At 38.6% G+C, this 15000-nt stretch overlaps 1 pseudogene; it reads left to right on the top strand.

Moving 5' to 3' along the window:
* The window catches only part of LOC145499573 (uncharacterized), a 22701-nt pseudogene extending 13904 nt beyond the window's left edge, over positions 1-8797 (top strand).
* The last annotated feature ends 6203 nt before the right edge of the window (positions 8798-15000 follow it).

Genomic DNA, 15000 nt, shown 5'->3' with positions numbered 1-15000 from the left:
TTTTTTTCTTCAAGATTTTTATCAACATTGACAGGGGGAGGGGGGTAGGCGGGCTTGCGCGGTTTTGGTCTTAAGAGAGGCTGCCTGTGAAGTCATCTGCCGTAACTGTTCCAACACTTTTGACCAGGATTGTAGTCTTAAATGAAGAGCTAACATGCATCTTGTTTTGTTCGCGGAAGTCGGTCACGGAAAAGCGAATTTCAATGAAATTTATATATATATATATATATATAATTTGATTAAGCAATTAGCCAAGAATAGGTTGGCCGCCAAAACAGCTTAGGGTTTAGCCTAACTCTAAACTGAAGTTTTAAGACTGAAGGAAAAAAGAAAAAAAGCATTGAGAATTTCAGTTGTTTCAAACAGGAACATTTGCGCACAATGAACTATACGTATAGCACGTGCGTAACCTGGAAAGCAATCCGTCCAGCACAGTAATTGTTCAAATTAACAGCTTACCGAGACACTCGCACTGTTGATGCCTCTTATCTACAATTTAAACTTTTAGGATTTGTTTAATTTACTTTTTCCGACTTTTTAGCAGGAGAAAAGGCACTAAATGTGCTGGTACAAATAAAAAGGTTTAACCGAAAATCGATCCGTCGAAATCAACAAATACAAATTTAATCACTGTAGCGTTCTTTCAGATCACGTAGGGCTACAAACCAATAATATCAACTTGTCATTGCGCTTAACAAATGAACTTAGAACGATGTTCTTTCTAGAACTCGTTCTTGTAATTAAAATGATCAAAGAAAGAACGACAGCTTAAAACGACATAGCAGTAACACCCGAACTCCAAGTAAATTGCTTTTAATTGGCGTTTTTAATTAACGAAATTTCCAAAGCGATGACTTGCAAAATATTAAAGTTAAAAGTGGTCCATTATGTTTTTCTTTTTTCACCCAAATGTTCTAAGATAGCCATCTGCGGTTTGTTGGAAACAAATTATGTATTCAGGGTGACCGCCCGCGTCACGCAATTGTTTACATTTTCACGGCGGTTCAGGGAACAATTTATGAGAAGCAGAGGCCAAGGCGGGCGACTTAAAACCTTTTGCCCAGAGATGTTTTTTGATTTTCAAACAGGTGGGTGTACAGTTAACCCGTAGAAAGTGTTTTTATGGCATTTAAAGTTATAGCCCATAGAAAAATATGGCGATATTTTAGTGCTATAATTCGTTTGCGACACATTGTAAAATTTTGCGTGTCAGTTTGATCTCTTTTCGGGCTCAAAACTAACTTTGATTTATTTTATTTTTCGCTCAGTGATACCACGAAGACCTGAACTGAATATAAAATCCATTGAAAGATTCCCAAGTAGCTGTTCTGCGGAGCGCGAAGCAATCAAATATTCGGAAAATTCAGCAAAACCGAAAGTAGATTTTGAGCCCAATCGGGTCGAAATCGTTTTTCGCAAATTTTCCCCCCAAAAAGCTACATTAGCAGAAACTAACTATGGTTCGTTTGTTTACTAGCTAGGGCCAATCTATGGGCAAAAAATGAGCAAAATCGATTTTTCGACTTGTGCCGTTGTCTGGTCCATAGTTATGGGCACTGGCTCTTAAACTCTAAATATGAAATCGAGAAGTGAAAGGTTCATTTGCGAAAGAAATGCTTATAAGGTAGCTGTCGACTGCTGCGGGCGTTTAGAATAGTCTTCTTTTGTATTTCCCAAAAGTGACATGAAAAAATATCCCCACTGAATTAAAATGAATCCAGACAGGCACGGTCAAAACCAATGACAGCAAAATCACGGGAAGGGGGGGGGGGGGGGGGGGAGAAGGGGAGATTCCCATATAAAAGGACGGGTGTGCTAGGTACCAAGGCCTTGTTTTGTGGGCGTGGCTTGAAATTTTTTCACATCGTAAGAGGTACCAATTCTAAAACAACAATTCATCTCCCGTCACTGTTTTTTCGGCTCAATAACCTAAATGGAACCGCAAAAGCTTCCGCTGTGAACCTTTTGAGGTTAAAAACCCTACGAGGTACCAAAACCGCCTTTTAAAGCTTTTTTAAGGTACAACAAGCAACCCCGTACTTTTAATATGTGAGTCCACCGCCCCGTGCATAAATCCTCTAGAAGGGGCGCAATGATTCTCCATACAAGAAAACGGAACTTATTATTTGTTATTTCTTCGCTCTAACAGTGGCCCTTTGAACATGTACTTTTCATGTTCTGTCGATATAAAGTCGTCTAAGTTCCAGATTTCAAACACGCGTGGAAAAGTACTTTGTCACATCCCCAAGAGAGAAGATGGAACAGTAGGAGAGCTTGTGATACGGAACCCGGGACCAGTTCCCTTCCATGCGTTGCCTTTATGGGACGCTAAACTGGACGACTTGAGGTATGGATAATATAATGCAAACAGTACGGGGAACAAGTACCCTCGTCTCCTAGACTAAGCCCGCTGTTTTAGTAAAATGCAAAGAAATATAATTATTGTTTTAATAATACACTTGAAAAAATACCAGTAACACCTGTAAAAGTTTGAAACACGAATGCAAATTACAAGCCAGTGCAAATTACAAGGAAGATATACGAAGTTAGTGCGAAGACACTCATGACTACCGACGGTAATCCAAGTTATTTCGAATGTGGACGAAGTTTACCCGAAGTCTTCCGAAGCCTTTCGAATATTTTCGGAAATATATTCGAAGGTATTGGAATACCAAAACACACTGCAGCCTGCCTAAGGAAACAGTGTGAAGACGACCTGAAATAGCATGTTTTCAAGTGTATCATATTAACGAGTAATCACATGATTATTCTCGTGCAATTTGGACTACAAACTACTACAGACTACAAACTGCATTCACTCTTCGGGCCTGTGCTAATTTGTTAGTCTTTGCAAAATTTACTCGTGCTTATTTATTCCAAATTACACACTAAATCATGCAATTAGTTAGACATATCGCAATACAGACATAACAGAGTACTCGTTCGAATTCTTACTATAATTGGATTTTTAGAACAATAATTAACTCTAAGAACGTTACCATTTACGTCACCACTCTATAACGGCACTTGTTACATGCACTACATAAAATAATTTTTACTTAATACGGCCGCTTTCTTTTCCTCCATTAAATCGACGAACGGAAAGCGAAAGTAGGAAAAAAATAATGAATGTTAAAACTGATGTTAAAAATAATTAGGGGTCCTCTGAGGTTTGCGCGAACATTTGTCTGCTCGCTTGTTTAACTATTTTCTCGCTCATCAAACTTGAAAGAACGACTGCTCATGGAAGTGGTACAACTTCAGCGATCACCGCGATTGCCCAGCTGCAGCGATTGCAGCAATCGTAGTGATCTTACGGATAGCAGACTTAGGATTTAGATGAGGAAGTTATCCACTGAGAGTCTCAAATGTGCGGCTGCAGTGCTTGAGAGATTGACTAAAACATTTGATTTCCATTTCAGAATATGCGGTAGAATGTTTCGCACCAAGCTTGATTTAAAGCTGAAGGAACAAAGGAAAAGTGGTTCGCCATTGTTTAACCTGAGAGAATCCATTTCCATGATTTTACTCGACCATGTGAAATACCCCGAGGTATGTCCAAAGGCAATGCTAACTACTTATTAACCGAAAGTGAGGTCTTTACAAGAAAATCTCAAAACGAGAACTTGCCGCATTGACAGAGCGATAGCGAGGTTAAAGCGGCAAGGTAGAGGTTTGAGATTTTCCCCCAAAGACCGAACGATCAAGGTTAATAAGTTGTTTATTATATGGCCTTTTGCTTTGCTTTTGCTTGCCCGTAATCGGCCTGTGGGCATTTCGGGAAAATAATGCTTCACAATTAGCCAATCAGAGCGCGCGTTATGATCATAAGCCATAATACTGGTGAACATTACGTTTCAATAATTTTTATCACGATTTTGGATTTTCTTACTGATTTTAAAGTTCTCATAGGGAATGAGTGATTATGGACTGTTTGAAGGCTCGCTGGCAGCAGGAGAGAGGATGTTGAGAGAGAGGAAACAAATAAATAGCAATGTAACCACGCTTTACTTTAAGTAACTACGGTGTCGGTTTGCGCTTCTTGAAAAGTTTAGCCTAAAATTTTCAAGTTCTTCGTGTGTAATCCGTATTAATCGTCTCCATCTCCTAACTATGCATCCCTGTTCATTTATGGTTTATTATTATCTCTTTTTAGTTCTTCTGTCTTAGAAAACTACTATTTAAAGGTTTCCTCCAACTGAAAGATAATTTTGTACGTGGCCAAATGATAACTCGAATTATAACACGCGTTACGTGACTGAGTATGCCCCAGCTAAACTGGGGAATATCCGAGTGATATTCCCCAATTTTCAAAACTGCGCGTGTTGCGGAAACTATTTCAAGGTTAATAAACACAATAGCCTCCATTTGGCGCTGAAATATACACGGATATTTGTCCTTGGACATTATCTCTTACTCATAGCTCACTGTTTTCCTCGAGCCAAGCTCACGCAAAACTGTTTACTTCTCGGAACAGATAATTTCCGCGGACAAATATCAGTGCATATTTTCGTGCCAAATGGAGGCTATTAATATTGTTTACATACCATGACTGAGCTCCTTTGAGACCCCATGAGGTACTATCCTGGATGACAGGAACTCATTTAACTGGTAGCTAATAGAGATAATAGGCCACACGACTATCTCTTTAGAGTTACTTGGTGCTTTTCTTTTGTTTATTTTCTATCAATCGTAATGCTAACCACTGAGCAATCTTTAAGGGCGGTATTTCTTGTTGTTTAACGCAAAAGACACCCATGATACATTGTGTTGAGCAGAGAGGAATCATCGAAGAATCATATCAGACCCCGGACGACATAGTACGCAAGAAGGGATTCATCTTAGTACAGAACGTGTACAAATGGAAGAGTTTGCCCATCGCTAAAGTTATTTTCTGTGATTGTCAACGGTATGCTGCCATGCTTCGCAATAATCCAACAGACTCACGACTATTGGAAGCCTTCTTCAACCGTACGGTTTTTCACGTGATTAAAAGAATTCTCGCTGACCAACAGGTAAGTCTGTTGAATGTTCCTGTTAAGGAACATTCAGCAGTTTCTCTTTCACATATCCTTGGTTAAGTGTCTGAAACCCAGGGAAGGGGGCTGTAGGTAACTCTTGCTTGTTTGGTTGCTTGCTTGGTTAAATGGTTGATTGATTGATTGATTGATTGATTTTATATTATTTTATGTGTGAAATTGATCCTTCAGAACTTGACGTTCCATTTTGGTTGTTTCAAGCCAAATTGTTGTCTTAGTAACTCACTGCAGAACAAACATTTTCTTGATACGAAGTATTTCGTCGTTATCACGTCTTTATCAGTGGTGTGCGTTTAAGGTGTCGTGACCTTCGACCACGTGACCACTTACTGACTTAATATAATGAGTTAGTAGCGACACAACTAGCTCCAAGTAACATGGGTCTTTGAACATGTTGACCACGATATCAAAATGTTGTCTCTTTTGGTGACATTTTAGTTCTTAATTCTAAAGTAGCCTACAACAAACATTAGATGACTTTCATGTGTCCTTCATCGTTTTGAAATGGAAATAATTGTGACAAAAATGTGGATAAATGATTTGAATTTATTTTGTTACATCCAAAGTAATGGTATTTTATTACGCCTTCGTTTCAGCAGGAGAAGAGCTTGCTTCGAAAAATGCTGTACACAAATGCAGCTAGAGTCGCCCAAAGTGGATCTGATGTCTGGACAGATTCCTTCATAACCCTGTTATTTCCAAGAGAAAGCACTCTTGCTCCCTTCAGTAAGTCAGACACCATCCACTGTTACTTTCTTTTCACTTGAGGATTTTTTTTTTGTCTTTGTACAGTAGTGAGCTCGTGACATCTTGACAGACATAATTATATCAATGGAATGGTAAATGCAACAGGGAATTATTAAAATAACAAACACGAGAAGAAGGCATTAATTTTAAGGTGGCTCTGTACCCTACCTACGGAATCAAACAATGCCTGTTTTGTGGTGCAGATATATATGTTATTTGCCGGCCTGCGGCCTCGGGCAGCATTTTCAAGACCCCGGTCACAGTTTTTCACTATACGGACCAACCCTAAGCCGGCAAATAACGTTTTTTTTTTTTTCTGCGGTAAATTGGCTCACAAGTGGGTTTGTTTACGAACTTTGTCATTAAATTGGCTTACGTGTCGTCTACAAACCATTCGTAAAAAAATCTTACGAGTGAACGAGCGAGTAACTCAGATAGTACTAGACAAAGAAAGGTGTATTAAAGAACAAATTTAGTTAGAACAACTTAATGTTAGTTGCATCTAGCTAGTTCACCAGTTAAGAGCCACTGCCTGTAAACATGGAGAATCCGACGACAGGTCGGAAAATTCGGATTTTCTTTCATTGCGTCAAAAAGACCCTTTTGGTGAACTATTTTCAGAAATGTACTTTCAAAGTCCCGGCGAGTTCACATTTTTGTGAAATCTAGGAAAGTTCGAAATACCGTTCAATCAACCAAGATGGCCCATGAAATTTATGCAAAATTGCGCATTTTCAACAGGCCAGTACAGAAAGAAGGGAACTTGCCTGGATTTCATATTCACACAGTTTGTAATTTACACTTTGATCATTCCTCTGTGCTAAAAGTCATTTTGAAGTAAAAATGTTTTGTCTACTTCTTGGCCGTTTGAAAAATACAACTATCGCAATTTAATTTACATGTAAAATTTCAACTGATTTTAGAGGGTCATAACTCTTCTAGACGAATCTCTCACCGTGGACCGTGTCATCTATAACTGAAGGCTTAAAAATCCTCAAGTGACCGACAGACCAAGATATTTTGTGATAACCGAGAAATTTGTTTTATCATTCGATCATCGAGTTTGCCTTTTTTGTAATCTCGTTGTTGCCCAGGCAGTGAGGCCTGGGTTTAAATCTCGGCGCAGAGCGCATGCGTCACCTGTCCATGCGTAAGGCACATGGAATTTACAGAAGTTGTCGTCGTGAAAAGTTAGCGCGGACTCCATGATTTCTAGGGAGATGAAATCACATACAAACGAACGCACCGTTTGCGGTAGACCAACACTAAAGGACGTTAAGCGTTTTCGGAACGGGTCGGCGTGCAAGCCTTACGAGAGATCAATTTACGAGCGAACATTTTGAGTGATTGATTGTCAAGAATCATGTCACCTTTACCAAAGGAGCTATCAATCCGTGCTATCAGCTCTTCAACTTGATAAAAAGCATCTTCAGAAGCGTCATCGTATTTTTAGACGTGATTGTGAACCAAGAAGAATCGCAGCACGAACTCAAGAACTTCTGAACACTGAACCAGAGCAGAAAGGTTAGAGAATTTGTTTACGAATGTATCTGTTCGACACCTAATTAAAACGCTCTGAGAAACTTCGTAAAGAATAATAAATTTAAAATCTCGAACTAAACGATATTCTCTCATTATTTTGTTGTAACAGAGTTATGAGTCTTTACAAGAATGAAACCCATGTAGCGAATTATTGCCACATTTAAGCTGAAAGAAACTAATGTATGTTGACCCCAGCAAAACAATTCTTGGCTTTTACTGTCACGCAATCCTGACGCAATAAAAAAAAAAATTATTCGAAAACCATTTAGTGGATAAAGTCAAGAAATTGTGATGTTAAGAGATTAATAAAGATGAAACTTCTCTAATTTTTAAGTCTGTGCGTTTTCCCAAACCTCAGATATTCGTCGAAATATTTTGCACAAATTTACAAAGCCCAGTATGGAGCCGCCGTGTTAGTGTACCTCCGCGGTACACCAACAGTGGGCAGTGCGGCCGGAAAATAGTGTAAACTATCTAGGCGACTGATTATATTATCTGTACTGAACAAACAAGCATTTATATAAGCACTTTTCCTAATACATTAACTACTGAATGGGCTAAAAATCACGAGATAAGTATATGTTTTTCGACAAACGCGTTCGTAGCTCTATGTCACGCACCGCCATAACTCTGGAATTCAAAATGTCTCACTTGCTTAAGAAACGCCAAACAACAACAACAACAACAACATCAACAACGACAAAGGCTAAGGAAAATAGACTGAAGCGTTTATAGGCTGATATAAAGACCTTGACTTTTTTGACGCCTTAAAGGCCTGCAGACGAGTAATAAGTTATTAATAGCTTGAGCACACACGCATCGATTCGATTGAATTTCGTACGACTTCAAATGCAGAACATTTAGCTCACTTGGTACATAGCTAGTGTTTCTCAGTATAACGACTGCCTGGGTACACGCAGCAAGGCGTCTAGTTTTATTTAAGCAATAGACCACTCTTTCTATGGGTTTACCGGCGCAATACACCACGGGGGATGTTGGAAGAACACAAGGAAAGCTTGCAAATCACGAGCTGTTAGCCGTGATTATTCAGGAATACATAATGCATCGAATGATGATGATTTAATTTATCTATTTAATTTTTTTGAAAAGTCAAAATATTCTTTTAATTTGGAACGTTTTCCCTAGGTGATGTTGAAGAAACAGCAGGTGAGAGGAAAACCAAAGGTTCTCCACCGAATCCACTTCCTTCTTCTAAAACTTCTAGTTACTTTGATAAAGCTCTTCCTGAAGATAGCTTTTTTGACCCTCCTCAATGCGCCCCTCCTATCAGAGATCCGGAGTGCGCCTTTTGCCATTCAAAGACTGGGACCTTAAAGAGATGCCTCGGCTGCAAAGAAGTCTTCTACTGCAATACGACATGTCAGAAACGTGACTGGAAGGAGCACAAATCAGATTGTCAAAGTAGCGGTTAGGAATCTTTGTTGACTTGTTCGCGGCCTTGTTACTCGCGCCAACTGAACGCCTATTTCGTTCTTGATTGTTCTAGAGATCACGAAAATCCAATAATTGTTCAGTGACGTTTCGCCAATTAATCTCACGATAAGCTTTCGATTGTTTTTAATGCTTGTTCTCTCTTTGCCTAATTATTTTATGTGATAACGATTCAAAAATAACGTTGCGAAACTTCAAGAGCTTCCAATGAACGGGGAAATTTAATAATTCACTTTAGATTACCACCAAAAAGGAATTCTTCGGGATATTTTTAAATGTAGTTTAACATTAATTCCCAATTTCGCGCATGCTCTGTCACTTCTTGGGCTGTCATTGCGATGTCTGGAGAGGTTTTGTAACTTGACCAAATCTTCACTTTCTATTGGTGGCTTGTGGTATCGCAGCCAAAAGGTTTGTTTCGCGTTCTCGGTCTTGCCACTAGCGCTCGCACCGACTCGTGTGAAAAAACCAACCATCTGGCAAAGCGACATTAACTTTTCTCACGGATCCTGACGCCATTAGCGTGCACAATTGGATTATGATATACTTAGCCTGGCCTTCGATCAATCTCTTTGTTTTAAAAGAATCTTTCTCATAAGAATATATAGGGCTAGACTGCAATTAGTGAAATTTTAAAAATACTGTTAAGAATATACCCAAGGCTAAGATTGTATCAAGAATATTTGTTTGTGCGTTGATGGAGAATAAAATACAATAAAGTACCTCAATGTTTTTAAATCAATTGTATTTCATCATTGAAAACTAAGGTAAATTAATTCTCTCGTTTTTCTAACGAATCTCGCTAACAAAGCAAGAAAAAGTTTGAGCAATGAAGCACGTGCACAATGTAACACGATACTATTTCTTGATAGGTCAATTTGTGGCCCGGTTTAATCAACTAAAATGCATTAGTAGAATTCGACTCGCATACTAATGCAAATGCTGCAATCTGATTGGCTGAGCTACTCGTATACTATCAGCCATTAGAGTGCAGCGGCTGTCGGTCGTCCACGAAATGAGACCTTTTTATCGCTTTTCCGAAGTTTTGGAAGAAAGTTTAGATGTAAATGCATGATTAAATTCCTGAGAAGACTAAAAGAAGGACATAAACGGATTCATGACTTTAAAAACTTGAAATTTTTGAAAAACCGGTGCGCGCGCGTAAACAACCTCAAATTTACCAAGGACAATTCAACACGTGCGATTTTTGTTCAATAATGCGTCGAAAAATTTTTGGAAATCATCATTTGCGTTTAATTTAAGCTAGAATTCTACTAAAACAATTAGATTATTCGCTCTCGATTTCCATGGGGTGATAGTTGATTCGGCCTTCGGCCTCATCAACTATCATCCCATGGCCATAGAAATCTAGAGGTCATAATCTAATTGTTAATTATATGGTACTATACTCTGTAATCTGATAGAATGTACACAAGAAAAATCTAGCCTGGGCATTCTTATGTATGAAAAAAGAGCAATAATTGATTCAATAATTGATTCATAGTGGAATATCTGTGTACAACATTTGCGTTTCAGTTTCGTATTCAGCCACAAAAATATCAACTCTCAATAGCTGAACATTGAAAGGTTTTGGCAATATCAACTAAGACGACGAATGTTTGAAGACAATTCCTTTCTAGCATGAGCAATATTCTATTTTAAGTCGTTTGCCAATGACACGAAATGTAAGCAATGGCATCAGCAAATATTTCTCAAGAATTTTCAATGCTTCACTAGCGACCTTCAGTTACCCATATACGACGGCGATAGCGAGGACGACGCCTAGTAAAAAATGTGTTTTTATTTTACTTTGGAATTTCGCTTTTATTTGGAACTATCCAGTGTGTCTGTCGTATTAAAACTTGCCCCTGCTGAATATGCCGCGAATGCGTTCAATTCCAAATAGAAATACGAAAAATTAGCCGACGTGGTTCACGTTCTCCAGACAACGCAGAATTTGGTCATTTCACGTTACTGTTTTGCAGAGGACGGCAAAGAAATGTACCAAGAATTATAATGCACGTGCACAGCCACAATTTTGCTCATTAAACCTTTTGTTTGGTGACGTTCTCGTTGCCGTCGTGTTTTGCATAAGGTCCCTATTAACTCGGAAGAAGTGGCGGTAGGCTGATTTTTTGACAGTAAGTGTTGCATCAATGACACATCAATTATTAACTACTTATGATTACCGAGAGTGAGGTCGTTACGGGAAAATCTCAAACTGAGGGCTTGCCGTATTGACCGAGCGATAGCGAGGTCAATACGGTAGGCCGAGGTTTGAGATTTTCCCGTAACGACCGAACGATCGAGGTTATTAAGTTGTTTATTATATGGCTCCTCAATTTAAGAAAAGTAAAAAAAAAATTATTCGAGCGGAAGTCGCCAAATTACATCCGGCGATGCGCGCGTTTACCGATTCATTCATCGTCTCAAACCCAGGGCAAACTACACAGTCCGTGAACTTTACCACCGTATTACGTATTCCGCCGCTAAACTGACACACATTTCTTTACGGGAAAAATGATTGTCACAGCCTCAAAAAGGTATTTTAGTATCGTGGTGCCACAACTTGATGGGGAAGTTTTTCCGACTTTTGTGGCGAAACGTCAACGCATATAGAAAATACAGAAAGTACTTCAAAATAGTGCAAACCCACGGTCTTTCAGTGAAAGAAAATACTAATGCTTCAGAATGCACTGCTCAGAATAACTCAATCTTCCCATTCGCTTTCGACAACATATCTTCGCCTTCTTCATTCTGGGATTTTTGCATGAGCTTTTCAAGCCTTGTGAATGTCTAAAACTTCCTGCAGTTATCAGAAACACTGCTACCGACAGAAACCGCTCGATTGTTTACATCTGATGATCGTGGAAGCTGATTTACTCTTGCTTGTGTTAAAGCGAGGAAATCTATTTGACGAGAACTATGACGAAGCTTAATATTTCGGTAATTGTTGTGACTAAGATGATAACTTATAAGTTTCTTCTTAATGTTCTGCTCAGGATGCATGACAGCCGATCTGCCGATGGTGTTTTTCACTCGGCGTCGACAAAACCGGATCGGACCGGACCGGACCGGATCACGGATCGGATCACGGACCGGATCACGGATCGGATCAAGGAAAAAAAATTCAAAATTTTGTTGAGCAAATTGCACTAGAGTGACTACTGTGAGCAGAAAGTTTTATTTAATTCAGGTGTGATATTCCTTTATTCTTTTATAATATCAAGCCAACTGGGAGCTGGTCACAGATGAATTTTTTTCAGGCTGTTAGGTTTGGATTGCGATGATCAATCATGTCTTCATATCTTTCTCCGCAGTTTAGATAAATGATATTTCGTGTATTCACTTGCATCAAAGGTAAACAGTATGGTAATAATAGGACGAACGTATGAATAGAAACACAAAAACTAAAAACAGTAAAAAATTAAACACCTGATGATTTCAAACAATTTCCTTTTTTGAGACAAGTCTATACTTTTACAAGATGTGAGTTTGGAATACGATATTTCGCACTGGAATAAAACGAAACAAACCATTTGTATTTCAAGGAAATATAGCTGTTTTACAAAAAATTCTAGGAATGACATCGACAGTGTGAACGATAACGCAACCCGAGAATAAACAACATTTTAGGAGTTACGCCACGAGTTTTAGAGTTATTTTTAGGGTCGTAAAGAGTTGCCTTTAAATAGAATAAAACCTTAAAATGATCGTGTTCTAGGATAGAAAACACTTAAGAGGCAAGAACAAATCAAAACGGAATGAGGATCGTCAAGGATGGCAAAGATTAACGGGGATTGCAAATGACGAACTTGAAAAACTAGGCTAATTTTTTCAAGATGTGCAAATCGTGACGTAGCTCCTTCAAAACAAGTCATGTCCTTAAGCTTTCGTACGTAAGTTTTCTCATTAACTGTAACGCCAACTGTAACGCTCACATCTGACGCGAAAATGTAGCCGAGAATTAGCCACTGATAACAGTTTCAAAAACGAGAATGGGAGGTTCACGCAAGCTTCGAGCCAACTAACGTTCAAATATAACTACATCTGCCTGTACATTACAATTTAAATTCGTCGTAAATTAGGCGCTTATGTGGCTTTTTAAATGACCTCTTGTCATTCTCTGTAATTAACATGTCATTGCGTCAAATTCGGGATTCTTATTTTCATTTAACATATTTTAGTTTTCCACTTTTATTTTTTATTTATCATTATCTTATAAACGGTTTGATTTTAGTTTTTGATTTTTTTTTCTTTAAAACTTTTTTTTTTCTGTGATCCGATCCGTGATCCGATCCAGGTTTTGTTGACGCCGTTTTTCACTTAGCGATTTTAGGTTTACTTAAGACTCGGCAAACTTTAATTTTTTATCACTAGTGCCCGCCAAGGTTACCGCTTGTTAACTCAGAAACGACTTCTATATAAATTTTATTAAGGAAAAATCTCTAAACTTTTAGCTACTCGGAATAAATTTACTTTCTCTTACTGTTTTTAATCGGCTTTTATCGTTTCAATGCGCTTGAATTTTCCGAGCCGGGCTCTTCCTAATTTGCATAATCCGTAATCGGCCCGTGGGAATTACGGCTGCATAATGACCGCTCAGATCTCGCTCTTAGCCAATCAGAGCGCGCGTTATATCGGCCACAAGCCAAAGCCATATAATAAGTATTATTTATGCTCATTTTCCATACCGTTGGAACAACGATATAGTGAGTAACTTTCCAGCAACTTGACTTGTGAGAGGGCTGGCAGGACCTTTCGTTATCAACATCGGAACAAAGATGTCGCAAGCGAAGACTGGTTCGTTCGTGTTGCTTTTTCTTCTGACAGGTGCGCTGTGTTAGGCTAAGCAGGGCTCTGTATAATACTTACATGTATGTTACGCCGCAAAATGTAATAACCGCCACAAAATGTAATATTAACGCAAAATGTTATTTTATGACAAAGTCAACGCAAAATGTAATAACTCTCGAACGACACGTGAGATACCTCGAAACCAGTATTATGACTCGGTCAACGTTATCCTAACGTAGGTGAATTCTATTATTTGGTTTAACTTGGTCTACAGGCCGAATCAGGCGGAATCAGGTGGTACATCGGGTTGTAACCCCTTTATACTTTCACAATCTTGAATTTTCCATTTTTTAAAATTTAAGCAAAATCTACTCCACAGAATTTTTTTCTAATTTTGCCTGTTTCTTCTTCTGTTTTTAATAATAAAAATTTTTATTAAAAAAAATATGGGGTCACCGGCTTAGTTTTTAAGATAGATGCTGTATCACCGCTAAATGTAATAAGTAATGCTAAATGTAATACCAACCGTAAATGTAATAAAAATTAACTCTAAATGTAATACTAACCACAAATGTAATAAAAATCAACCCTAAATGTAATAACTTACCCCACCTTAAATGTAGTACAATTTAACGCTAAATGTAATAAGCTGACCAACCGTAAAAGTAATACGAGTTATTCTCAAATGTAATAACAGTAGTGTTAAAAGCTCCCTTGCGGTTACCAAGCATCACTTGAGGTCTCGGTGAGTTTTTGTGAACATTGCAGAGGTTCTGCATAGTTTCGATCACAGCTTAACTGGGAACTTCTGAAGATTTCCCAAGAAAATAGCCCTTCTGATGGTCGAGCATTTGCAAACATCATTTCGGAAATTCTTTTCAGCGGATCGCTCAATTACATAGCCCACTTTCGAAAATAGTGGAAGCCTGGGCGAGAGAAGGCGTGCGCTCATTTGTGGGATCGTTTGGGGGCGCGTTGTGCGATCGTTTGTGTTGAAAACAAATGCGCGAGCGCCCCCAAAATAATGATCCCATAATTGATCCCTCAACCAAACTCGCCCCAGGTTTACACTCTTTTTGAAAGTGGGCTGTTATGAGAAGTCCTTCTGGATATGTTCATTTGTCACGACATATTACCCAGCACGAGTACGTGGCCTAAAAGAAATTTTAATGAATAACTGGGTTGTAATACAAAACCAGCCGTTGCTGAAAAGCGTCTATACTAAACCTCCGATTACACCACACAAGAGAGGCAAATCTCTAAAAGATACGCTCGTTAGAGCGAAAATTTAACTGAAGGCTAAAATGCATCGCTATCGCAATTCACGAGGGGAGTCCGTGTAGGCCTGTCATGATCTTTGTTTTTAACACAGGGTGTAACAGTTTTGAATCGTATTTTTAAAAGCAATCTCTTCTTGAATAAT

Source organism: Orbicella franksi, chromosome 10, assembly GCF_964199315.1.
Source record: "Orbicella franksi chromosome 10, jaOrbFran1.1, whole genome shotgun sequence".
NCBI lineage: Eukaryota > Metazoa > Cnidaria > Anthozoa > Scleractinia > Merulinidae > Orbicella > Orbicella franksi.
Note: the sequence above shows the minus strand (reverse complement) of the source record. Positions and strands in the feature narration are given on the sequence as shown.